The 13,545-nt window shown below is 37.2% G+C and overlaps 1 long non-coding RNA gene across 1 annotated transcript in view; it reads right to left on the bottom strand.

Moving 5' to 3' along the window:
* Positions 1-13,545, bottom strand: part of LOC144966749 (uncharacterized) — a 182,212-nt gene that overhangs the window by 28,285 nt on the left and 140,382 nt on the right. The gene's annotated exons all lie outside the window — the stretch shown is intronic.

Raw genomic sequence — 13,545 nt, 5'->3', positions numbered from 1 at the left:
GGGTAAACTGCCGTAGGCTGAAATAAAAACATGTTTTAAACAATTTTGGCCAGAAAACTCGTCCTTCAAACACCGACCAGTTAAACTAACGTTCATCTTTAAAAAAAAACTCTCAAACCTAACCTGGGAATGAAGTCGCAAGGTTTTAGAGTTTTCGGCAAGATAAGGGTTAATCAAACCGATCAATATTTGAAGGACGATTTTCTGGCCATTTTTTTTTAATGTGTTTTTTTTTTTTTATCTCTCTCTTCAGAATACAACAGTACCGCCGCTATTTCCTCTCACAGCCCATTGATCTGTTTCTAATCATCTAAATCAGTCTGTTGTCTGACAGTTCAGGCTGACATTCACTAACATTTCCATTAATCAATGACACGTCAACGACTGATCGATAATATCATCAGTGACCCTTTATTTTGGCAACACAATGGAGACGATCGAGCCGATGTTTTCATATTATGGCGATATTTTGAATATTGAAAAAAAGAATAACATCATAATATTATTATCAAGTAGGAAGAGAACAATCATAAAATCCGATGTGAGCATTTTTGCAGGTCTGATAAGCGGACATAATTATGGGCTCGTTTTAATATTGTTGTAATGGAGAATACTTTGCGCTGGTTTGAGAGTATTTCCATTACAATAATGAGACCATAAAGATTTGGATTATCAGCCTGCAAATAAGAAGACATAATGGCTTTATTCTAGTCGATAACAGTTGATAAAGTCATCGTCATGGTCCTGATAAGCTAGAGCGCATGTTCTCATGAGCCTCCATAAAAACAGTAGTCCTTCGGAGCCATTAGGCCCATAGGCCCTATTTGGATAGGACGCTAGTCTATCGCAAAGTACTTTCCATCAGATCTAACAGATCCAGTTACCCAATCACTGCTGGGTGGACAGGGGGATCGATTTCGGTCCTTTTGCGCGTGGAGCAAGTGTTCTACCAATTGAGCTATCGGGATCTCCGTGAATTTAAGATAAAGATTTGAACAAGTGTGTATGAAAGGTGTCAGACAAAGCACGAAAGATAAATACAAGAAATATACCATCCCAAAAAATCAGCCTACCTCGACCGAGGATCGAATCTCAGACCTTCTGATTACCGGTCAGGCGTTCTACCATTACACACTTGTTCAGATCTTTACCTCATACCGGTGCTTGCTCCCTAGTTTCTTAGAGTGAATTTAGTTGCTTGAAATGAGGGAGTAGAAACGTGCCAGAATAAAAACTTTGCGAAGATGTGGATTCGAACCAACGACCCTAATGTTACGGCAGCTCCGCTTAGCCACAAGATGGACACTTTACAATCGAGACAATTGATTGTAGAGTGTCCTTGTCGTTGCCAGGCGGAGTTGCTGTAATATTCGGGTCGTGGGTTCGAATCCTCATCACCGCAAAGTTTTTATTCTCTATTGTCTTCTGGCACTTCATTTCTGGCAAGTCACTTCATTGTTTGCGATTATCAACACATGTGATCCACTGATCTTTCTAAATTTAGTTGCTTTCTCGTCAACGCCCCCCCCCCCCCCCCCCCCCTTATTTCCAGTTGTATTGACTCAATAATCTTCCTCTAGTTTATTTCGACATCATCCCGGATTTACGCAATCGGTACAATTATAAAGAGGGGCCGACCTGGCGATTACGTGCCTCGACTGGTCAACAGACATCCCTCCCGATATGGCGTGATCATGATTAATTGGATTGAAGTGTTATATCATTTTGAATGAATCTAGAGCAAGATCTACTTATTCGCAGGTCTGATATCCCACATTGTTATGGTCTCATTGTTGTAATGGAAATATTTTCAAACCAACACAAAATATTTTCCATTACAACAATGTTTGATTAACTCATAATTGTGTTCGGTTATCAGACCTGCTACTGTGTACACCTTGATCTAGAGCAATCATGTTTTTTTTATTTTTACCGTGGCAACTCCGAAAATAAAAGGACATTATCATATTTTTCCACTCTATAAATAAACTCAGTTTTCCCGGGTGTCTTAGAAAATCTCGTTCTATTTGAATATTTGTTATAAAATATTTGATCACAATTAGACTCATCAAAATAGATTCATCCTTTAGTATTTTTTTCCTCCTTCTTTGAAAGCAATTCACCCATTCATGAATTATTTTCTTTAAGAATCTCGAATTAACATGATTAAGTTTGGATAACCAAATTAATTATATCATAAACATAAACTGTAATTCACAAAAACAGGAAATGTTTTATTTTCTTTCCTCAATTAATTCTGCAAACATTAATATACACGAGGTTGTTCCATATCTCTGGTTGTTGACTATTATAATATTATTCCAATACAAACCACAACTCTCATCTGCGTTCCACGATGCTTAAGGAACACTCAAAATTCCAAAATACGTCTTGAGAGGCAATGAAAAGGAGGAGGAAAAGGATGAGGTGGTGGTGATAGAGGAAGAAGAGGAGAAGGAGGAGGAGGAGGAGGAGGAGGAGGAGGAGGAGGATGAGGAGGAGGAGGAGGGGGAGGAGGAGAAGAAGAAGAAGTAGAAGAAGAAGAAGGAGAAGAGTAGGAGAGGGAGAGAAGGGGGAGGAAAATGATGAGGAAGATAAAAAAGGAGAAATTCGTTATTGTTTTAAAGATATTATTTTGAATTCTTAAGCCCCAAAATGAATCAATCTTGTATTGCGCTGACTACAACAATGTTGAAAAGATGTTGTATCATCTCGAGAATCGGATATAGACAAATACAGTTTTGGATGTACGTATTTTTATATTAAGTTGATTTGCTAATCAATTTTGTTAAATAAATATCAACAACTAACTGAGCCACATTGAGATGGGATACTATTTCATACCTGCCAAGTACTACGAAAAATTCATAGAAATAACAAATTTGGTTCCAGCTACAGGACTTCAATCGCCTCTTTGAATCAATAAATCTTGTTGAAAAGGAAAGTTTAGTTCCTTGGATTGTTTTAATAGGACTTTGGAGCATTTTTTGGGTCATGCTGATGGCAGCAGCTTCTGATGGTGCTCACACTATCAGTTATGACGATCGACCCAATCGGCAAAGTCCGTACCGCACTCGTGCACCGTCGCGAACCCACCCGGAAGCTTTGTCACAACAAACCGTTCAACTGGATGCTCTGCGGTTTCGGGTTCTTGTCCACATCGGGTACATGTTGGACAGGTGGAAAGTCCCCACCGATGAAGCGACTTTGCCGTGAGGCAGGTCCTCGACCGAGGCCGATTCGCTACCACCAAGTGTCTTCTCTTACTGATGGAGAAGCCTGACAACTTCTCACCAAGCTTAGAGGAGTGTATGTCCCCGCCCCCTAGGGAAGCTGCGTACAAGGGTTGCCGGGACTTATTTCGGCTCGAAACGGGGGTGCCGTTCATAATGCCCTTCATTCCCCCTCTCTCTCTCTCTCTCTCTCTCTCTCTCTCTCTCTCTCTCTCTCTCTCTCTCTCTCTCTCTCTCTCTCTCTCTCTCTCTCTCTCTTTCTCTCTTGGCAAATACGTTATTGCTAAAGTTATTTCAGGTGACTTTTTCTTTGTTTCCCTTGGAAACTACAAATTTTTGAAATATCAAGTAGGCAGCTCTGCTATTTCATCATGGCTGGATAAAAGGAATATCGAAATGGATAATTAGATTTAATTGTTTGTTTTGTTTCTATTGCATAGCATAAAATAACATTTGAAAATAGTTGCTTTGGCAAAAAGATCTTTCAATACATTATGGTGAGAAAAATTATACATTAAAAAAATCCCTCTCTGTCTCTGTCTCTCTCTCTCTCTCTCTGTGTCTCTCACTCTCTCTCTTTATCTCTCTCTCTCTCTCTCTCTCTCTCTCTCTCTCTCTCTCCATCCCACCAGATAATTCAACAATTGCCAGGAAAAAAACAAAAAAACAACTGAAGTGTACACATGCCAAGTGCACGACATTCCAGCTTCAAGCCGGAAGTTAAATCAATTTGTAGCATGGCTAACTATATCAATGTCATTTTTTTCTTCTCGGAAATAGAAATTGGACGTGGCTCGCCGTTGAATGTTTTTTTTTTTAGAAAAGAAAATACAATCCAATTGTAGAAGTTACATTCGCTGTTGCCATGCAATCCATGTGAATAGAAACAATTACGCTTTTATGGCAACAACCCTGTGAATGATTTACAGTGGATATTTACTCCTCCGTGTAGACAACACAAAAGAACACACACACAAAATATGCGCTATCATCAGGACACTATCCACTAAATATGCGAAAAGGGCTTCACGAGATACCAAGCCAATAGCAACATATAACGAGCAGGAAGACAATATGCCTATGAGCCGTCATATTTAGGGGCAGCGTGGCTCAGCGGTACGGTCTTCGCTTCGTAGCCGAAAGGTACCGAGTTCGATTACCCGCTTCGCTGTGTGACCTTGAGCAAGTCACCTCGCACTAGCTCAATTTGCGGCGCTGCACTGCGGCTGATGTCTGGGCTATTCCAGTCTTCCCTTGGAATAGACCCTAGAGACAAATTTCCCCTATGGGATGAATAAAGGGAATTTTATTTTTATTTCTTTATTTTTACAATTTTTTTTTCTGGTGGAGACAACGTTGATACCGGTCATGTTCTCATTTTACATTATAGTTAGAGAATGAGAGTAAAGAGCCTATTCCAAGAATTTAACTTTTCACCGTCAAGAGCGGTACTCGAACCTAAAGCATACCGGTATGAAGGGGAGAGTCATGGCACAAGACTACAACGAGAGTGTGATATTACATCATAATATTGATCATCCAATCAAAACGTAGTCAAAGCGCAATACTAGGGGTCATTTGCCAACAGCAACACATTAGACAGTTTTACAATTTTTCCGACAGAGACGACGCTATTCATCACCAACTAGGTACTCATTTTACACCTGAGTACGGTGAGAAAATGTGAGTTTAGAGCGTTTTCCAATGACTCAAATTCAACCATGCGCCGCCCAGTACGGGTCTCCAACCCAGGCGATCCAAAGGCGACCCTCATACCACAAGGCCACATAACCGTACAAGACCACATAGCAGCAGTATAATACCACACAGTCGCACAAGACCAATTAGCTGTACAAGACCACATTATAGCCGGACAAGACCACAGCTGACAAGACCACATAGCAGCAGTACAAGACCACGTTATAGCCGCACAAGACCACAGCTGACATGACCACATAGCAACAGTACAAGACCACATTATAACCGGACAAGACCACAGCTGTACAAGACCACATAGCAGCAGTACAAGACCACATTATAGCCGCACAAGACCACAGCTGACACGACCACATAGCAACAGTACAAGACCACATTATAACCGGACAAGACCACAGCTGTACAAGAACACATAGCAGCAGTAAGTAAATAAATAGTAAATAATGAATTTATATAGCGCCTAAACATCCACGTACAGGACCGCATAGCTGTACAAGACCACATTATAGCCGGACAAGACCGCTTTATAGCTGCACAAGACCACATAGCAGCATTACTAAAGAAGCCACATGATATTACATTATATTGATCACCCAATTCTGACATTCTCCTTACTTTATGAAACATAAAGCGGTCATTTCCCTTGGTCTATTCTAAGCATATCTATTTTAGATCGCAGAATATCGAACTGACACGAGGGCTGTTTGCCAAAAAAAGAGATGTTCATTGTATATCATATATTTATTTATTATCCATTCATAAAACAAGTTATATTTTTTATATGAAGACACCGATGGCTGACCTATTACTTCGTCTAGATCTTTTAGTCGGGGTAAAACGCACAAGGGCTGCAGCAGGTGGAACCGTTGGTCGAAATATTGATGCTGTGCGTTTAGCAAAAAAAAAAAAAAACAAACTCATAACATCCGTCAGTCGGATAAAACGTACCGACACACAAAACGACGTGTAACCTTGAACGTTTATTCATGTTATGCGTTTAGTTTAAAAACTTATAACATCTGCCAGTGGGATATTGATGCATTGTGTTTAATCAAAAAGCTCACAACATTACCAGCCGGATATAACTTACCAACACACAAAACTATGTGTAACCTTAAACGTTTATAGTCTGATTAATACAATGTATTGAAAACTACTCTTGCTAAAAACAATAATAAAGTGCTGAGTGACGTCAACTTCATTCTATCTATATATGGCCCATCGTCTAAAAACGGACGACATTACGTCGGGAATCTAAAACGTGATTTTGAAGTAAAATTGATAAGAAATGGGAATTTTTTATTTATTTTGTCAATTAAAGAAACCAGCTAACTCTATTGATGTTATGCGTTTAGGTAAAATCCTCACAACCTCCGCCAACCTGATATAAAGTACCAACACACAAAAGTATGTGTAACCTAAAACGTTTATACTGTGATAGACTCTAGATAGAATTTAGTGAAAACGTGATCATTAAAATCAATGCCTAAAAACAATAACATAGAGCCGAGTGCCTGTCAATTTCGTTCCATCTATTGTCTTTACTAAAACATATACATCCAACCCAGATTTCACACTTGTTATTATAAGTTCAATTTTTAGAATATAAACCATCCCGATATATTACCTTTTCGAGGCGATAAGTCACGTATTACATTGTCCAGACGTCGTATTGAAAATAATACAAGTTTCGTTGGTGGCATCGGTAGCCCAGCTGTACGATAAATTTCCTTGAAACAAAATCAAGAGATGTTGTGCGTGATTATTCATTAGACGGGTGACAAACTTCTGGACTAAGTTGTGTGTCTTTGGTTAACGCATCATTCTATCCGACTTATGTGTGTGTGAATTAGTTAACTTTTGGTAAAGGGCATCACATCAGAGACGTCTTATGGGCAACTCGTACTGTATGAACTTGGTTTCATCTGGCCTACTGAATAAATGAAGCAAACCGAAGCACATTTAGCATATTACATCTTTGAAAATACACCATATAAACGTTCAACTTTATTTTATCTGTTTGTTTGGGGTTTTTTTACTCTATTCTGTTAAGCCGACGTATACTTATTTACAAGTCTGGTAACCCATATTGCTATGGGCTCATTGCTGTAATGGAAATACTGTCAAACTAACGTAAAATATTGTCCATTTCAACAATGTTTTTGTACATTTATTATTCATTCGATCATGACCAATTTTCAATTACCAGTATTATAATTCTATGATAGTATTTTTCGATTATGCATTGCCGTATTGATACATTTTTCCTGATATTCAAAGTTGTGTAAAACTGTCTGTATATGATACAATGCAAGCTATATGAGATTCTGTAATTATAAATTATTGTATAAGGCACTTAAATGATAATTCCTATTAAGCCTTTAGTAAGATAAGATAAGATAGTGTTCGGCTACCAGACCTTCAAAATATGTGCACATATAAAATTCGTGCCCGAACGTATAAGTGTGTCTCAAAACGCATCCTGAAAGCGGGCTACTGTTTGCCCTGTCGTTACAGTGTGACTCGGTGTCTCAGCGATAGGGTCTCTCGCCTTGTTTGACACACAAGTCAAAGCGATGTTAAGAATGGTCAGTGGCCGAATGAGTGACAGTGATTGTGGAAAATGTTGGTACCGTTGACGTTGTTTCTTTGGGTAAGGCACTTAATTTAATACACATTACCCCATTCAACTCAGATGTGAATGAGTACCTCGCTATATGCAGTGACAGATATGGTAAGAGTGTTAGTACCTGAAGGATGTGTGACCGACGATGGCATGGTATGAAATAGAAATATGGTTCCACATTATAGCCTGCTGGGAGAATATTGAAACATTGTTAAGCGCATTGAGCATGGTAAATCCGTGGATATTGCTCTATGTTTGTTACTGTGGTTTTAGTTGACCAATCAAACTGTCTTATAGTGAAACCTATTGAAATGTTAAAGATCTTGAAAACACTCGATATAAATGCGCATATTCATTTATTATTTATTCATTCATTTATTCATTGTCGTAGAGTAACAAGCCAGATGGATAAGTTATCTCATCGTACTCCCATGCACAGTATGTGAGCTGTTCTTTTAGTTTAGAAATATAGTAGAGAAAGTAACAGAAGACCATACTTTTGTGATACTTATTTTTACAATTTGAGCCATCTTCTATGAGCTTAACAATGCAATATTCATTCCCCAAGTTAACCAAGCCTAATAGGGGTATTATGTCAAGTTTATTTAAATACTAAACATTTAATGTATTGTAAAACATCCACTATAAGGAGACCCAAGCAGACACGAGACTTGTGAGGCAACGCTGTTACGGGGGTGGTACCCATTTTACACCTGATTACTGTGAGAGAATGTTGGCGCACAGCCTTTTCCTTGAACCAACGATACAATGGCGAGACTCAAACCACAAGACAGTGATCTAAAAAAGTATGTATGATACAGTGACAAAAAAATCCCAAAACGTCAGCCTTCCTCAACTGGGGATCGAACCTCAGACCTCCAGATTATTATTCAGACGTGCTATCATTACACCACAGAGATTGCCCAGTAGTTGGTACCGTTTAATGACTATATTTTTTTCACAAGGGTATTCGTTTCGCTGTTTGCATTACAAAAACACAAATATTTAACATCAGAGGAAATGGACGAAGACAGAGTAGGTCAAAGCAGGCCGATTTTCTGAGACAGTTTTTAAGGGTATTTTATCTCTGCTCTGTCTGGCACTGTTTAATCCACAATGTTTTTTTCAGATCTTTATCTGGTAGCATTGTCAGCTCTCTAATTTGTCACTTTGATACCACAGGTCCACAAACCCCCATAATACAAGAAAATATAAGAAAAATCATTCCCCCCCCCCCCCCCCCCGCCCCCCTCCCCCCCCAAAAAAAAAAAAAACACGCGATCCTTGACTCAGGATGGACTTTCCGATTACCCGGCAGATCAGCTATCAATACAAGGCAGAGGTTAACTTAAATGGGGCGTCTAATAATAATAATAATAATAATAATAATAATAATAATAATAATAATAATAATAATAATAATAATAATAATAATAATAATAATAATAATAATAATAATAATAATAATAATAGTCCATAACCATGACAATGGCGTGATCTATGCGCTTTACATTGGCATTATTACATTAAATCATACATTTGTAACAATAATCTGATAACATACATATTATCAGTTGACACATATAAATGAAACCAAGTGTTACAATAAAATAAAAGGAACCATGCAAGGTATTTCAAATACAATAAATGCTGTTTCAATCTAAATGTTAAAATGGTGATATTTGGTGCTTCTCTTACAGTTTTGGGGAGAGAAATTCAAACTGTAGGGCCTGAATTATAAATAAATGATATCTCTCCATACGTTTTCAGTTGTGGTATATGAAAACAGAGTTTAGCGTTATCTTTCTGTGAACTGAGTGACCTGGACGGTTTGTAGGTATTTAAACAATCTCTGAGGTAATAGGGGGTTTTCTGAGTTATACAGTTAAAACACATCATGACAGTTTTATATTTAACACGTCCTTTTACTGGGGGGCCAGTGAAGTTCATACAGTAAAGGAAAAGAGTGCACGAGTCTTTTTTTTTCTTACCAATTTTGCAGCACTGTTTTGAATTATCTGGAGTTATGAAATTTTATCACAACCTGGCGAAGGACCATGGAGAAAGAATTAAAGGAAGCAGGCCTGTCCTGGAATACAGCCACCGCAAAAGCAGCCGATCGCAAAAAAATGGAGATGTCTGGTGGATGCCCTATGTGCCTCAAGGCCAGAATAGGAGTAAGTGAAGTATACCAAAAAGTAGAGAATTGCAATAATCTAGTCGAAACAGAATCAAAGTTGTGACAAGTGTTTTAGTTGCATCAATAGATAGGTAATCACAGATAGTTGAAATTCTCTTAAGTTTGATAATTCATGTTAAATATTGCTGTTGGCCAGGGACTCGTTGTAACGCGCTTTGAGCACGTTAGTGGTTATTGCGCTATATAAAAGCTCATTTTAAAATATTTTGTTTCATTGATTTACAAAGATTAGAAAGGTTTGCAATTTACTCGGATTTAAGTCCTAATGCTCATTTTATGGCACTGTATTGCGTCTATGGCCTGGGCTACATCTCTGTCGAGCAGGAGCAGCTCAACACTCGTTTAATTAAGTGCGCTTGGTTTGTTGTGAAATCTTTTTCTTCATTTATATGAAACAGCCATTTAAACACTGAATCAAACGGAATTCAAAGACACAATAATCATTTCGATAGTATGAAACATTCAGGGGCAGACATTAGAAGAGATAAAAATCTGAGGTAAATAACTTATTGATATTCATGTCTTGAGTTTAAGAAAAGGTTAGATTTCAAACACTTTAAAAATTATATTTTTAAAAAATAGGTTCCCTGTATGATGACCGGAAAACAATTTCTTTAGGATTTATCTCTAGAAATGCCCAGGCAATAGCCGCAATACAGTGCCGCAATATGAGCAATAGGACCAAGATGCCGAAATTGGGATTCTAATCCAGGCCGCCGCCAAGAATAATCCTATCATCTATTGCAAATCTTTTGTTTTTTAAAAATAGGGTTAGGGGTTAAGACTCTTCAAAACAGCACATGTTAAATTTTTGCTATCGAGCACAAAGCTACTGGAAAATCTAAAATTTATAAAACTATTTTTTACTTATTGATATACGAGTAACTTGCAAAACTTTCTTACATTAATGGTAAATTCATTTCCCGTTAACTCAAATGGTTATTTAGAATACATACAAGGTCGTAATCACCGGTCCTTAATTTGACCGTGGCCTTTGGAATCGGCGCACATCAACAGAATTTATTACCAGAACCGATTGCGATTACTGATGGCTCCAAAAATTTGTCTCGATCGACCTATAAGAGTGACTGTTCGCAATTACCTTTATTTCTCCTCAAACATTGCAGGTTCTTCACTTGTATATATATATATATATATATATATATATATATATATATATATATATATATATATATATATACATATATATATATATATATATATATATATATATATATATATATATATTACACTGTTCTTATTCCGCTTTCATCTCTAAAAAAAATATGTCAAAGAGCTGTAGTTACTTCAATTTGTAATTATCAAGATGTCATTTATTTAGTACGAGAGTGCTCAATAACGTTGATTAGAGCTATTATAAAATATAAATGGAGTCACTCACTTATTTATGGCCGAAACACATGTTTCTGTGAAACCCACGTCGTCAGTCGGCATATTATATCCGTAAAATGATTTTATTCTATTCAGGGGGTTCGATGTTGATTCAACAATCAATATATATATATATGAGTGTTGGTGGGTACTTGTAGGTAGGAGAGTGCTCGATGATTCTTGTTAGGGCATATAAAAATGAATAAGGTCGCCCACGTATTTTTTCCGATTCAATTGTTACATATATATATATATATATATATATATATATATATATATATATATATATATATATATATATATATATATATATATATATATATATATATATACATATTTGATTTCGAAAGATTTTCACATTATAATGGATCGAGGAAAGTGGATATTGTACCATAATATGATTATCTGGCCCAAAGCATTATCTCGGTTAATGTATATGAATTTTCAAACCTTGTTTCTCAAACATTCTTATTTCCGTTTATCAACAAACCATTATAGGGAGCATACACACACACACGCGACATTATCGTTCAGGGTTTTTAGTTCGAATTGTTCTATAAAAGACAGTGTTGTCACAATTGAAAGATGTGGAATATTATAAAAGAGAAATTTGGGAGAAGAAGAAGAAGAATATTCATTTTGCCCACCGCATCATCAATCTGTCAGTTATCACAATTTATCTGACCCGTGTTATAACAGAAACACATAAGAAAAGAGGTGATGTGATAGTGTTGTCTGACCGATTGATGACGTGTACGAAAACAAATTATATATATATATATATATATATATATATATATATATATATATATATATATATATATATATATATAGTTATATTTCATTCAATTTTACCATTTCGTATGCTTAAATTTTCTTAGATATGACAATAAGGTTTTGTAACACTATTTTTACGAAGAATCGATCTTCAGGCTCTCAGGTCAATCAAATTCTCGATATTGGGCAAAAACCATTTATCAATCATAATGCGTGCGGTTCTGGACTGCCAGCTTTTAAAACATTTTTCATTATTCTACCCACAAAAACTGATCATAACTAAATCAAATAATTTAATTATTGGTGTCTCTATTGTTAGGTACAAACCAGAAGACCCGGGTTTGACAGTCTTTGCCAAGATGATGGTCATTTAAATCGAACGATATAATTTGAAGGACAGGTTTTCTGGCCAAGTTTTTAAACACGTTTTTTTTCCAGATCACGGCCGTTTACGGGTTAAAACATCGGGATTATGAGACAGAGCTGAAATTTAAATATTCCCAAGACATTAAATCCCCCCCCCCCCCCCCCACCCTATCTCCCCTCCACCACCACCACCACACCACCTTTACACCTTCTGCCCACAACTTCCCACTTTCAAATTAAGAAGGATAAACAAAACCAATCCGGAAAGAAAATAATGTGGTACTTTTTGATGTTCGTTCTTGTGATAATATTATGATTATATATGATTGGTTCTTAGCTCTCTCAGCCTGTTGTTAGGGTCGCATCAAACCGTGATCATCAAAGGAGATGAGTAAACAAAGAGACAAATACCAAATGATTATTGTACCAATATTGATACAATAAATGAAGTCGATTGAAAAGTAGGATTAAGAGGAGGCTGGTAGTAACTCAGTTGATAAGGCGTCGCATTATCACGCTAGGGGGGGGGGGGGGGGGGGCTGGTTTAAGCAGAGATATTCTTATTCTTTTTTTCTCTCTGATTCATGTGTAGAATATATCTAATGATTCAATTACATATTTTACATTTCATTCTCGGGTGCGCGGTTGTCTGCCAAATAATGGGACAGGATGGCTCAGCGGTACGGTCTTTGCTTCGTACCCAAAAAGTATCAAGTTCGATTTCCCGCCGCGCTGGGTGGCCTTAAGCAAGTCCCTCGCCCTAGCTCAAATTGCGGCGCTGCTCTGCGGTTGACGCCTGAGTTATTCCAGTCTTCCCTTGGAATAGACTCTAAAGACACATTTCCCCATGGGGGCGAATAAATGGAATTTTATTTTATTTTATATTTGTGGTAGGCCTTTAGAGGAACGGAGGCCTTTGGGCCCCATGTTTATTTTGATTTATGAGACCGATAGTAGCAATTTTTAAAACATCTCTTCGATAAAATAGTGTTCGATCAATTCAAGTATTTTCATTCAAAGCTGATAGATCCTGCTGTCCAACCAATGAAAACATGACAGTAGTGGATGTCGTGATTCCCAAATCATACATAACTTTCGTGCATAATTATACACTTGCATAAATTACAGGCAAGCTGGCCAGCATAATTTCTTAACAACACATAAATTACAGACAACCAAGACACTAGAATTCATTAGGTACAATATATATATATACGAAAGTATGTGTGTGTGTG

The sequence above is a fragment of the Berghia stephanieae genome, chromosome 2, assembly GCF_034508935.2.
Source record: "Berghia stephanieae isolate SIO BIC M18660-M18661 chromosome 2, UCSD_Bste_1.3, whole genome shotgun sequence".
NCBI lineage: Eukaryota > Metazoa > Mollusca > Gastropoda > Nudibranchia > Aeolidiidae > Berghia > Berghia stephanieae.
This window is presented reverse-complemented; position numbering and strand designations above follow the sequence as displayed.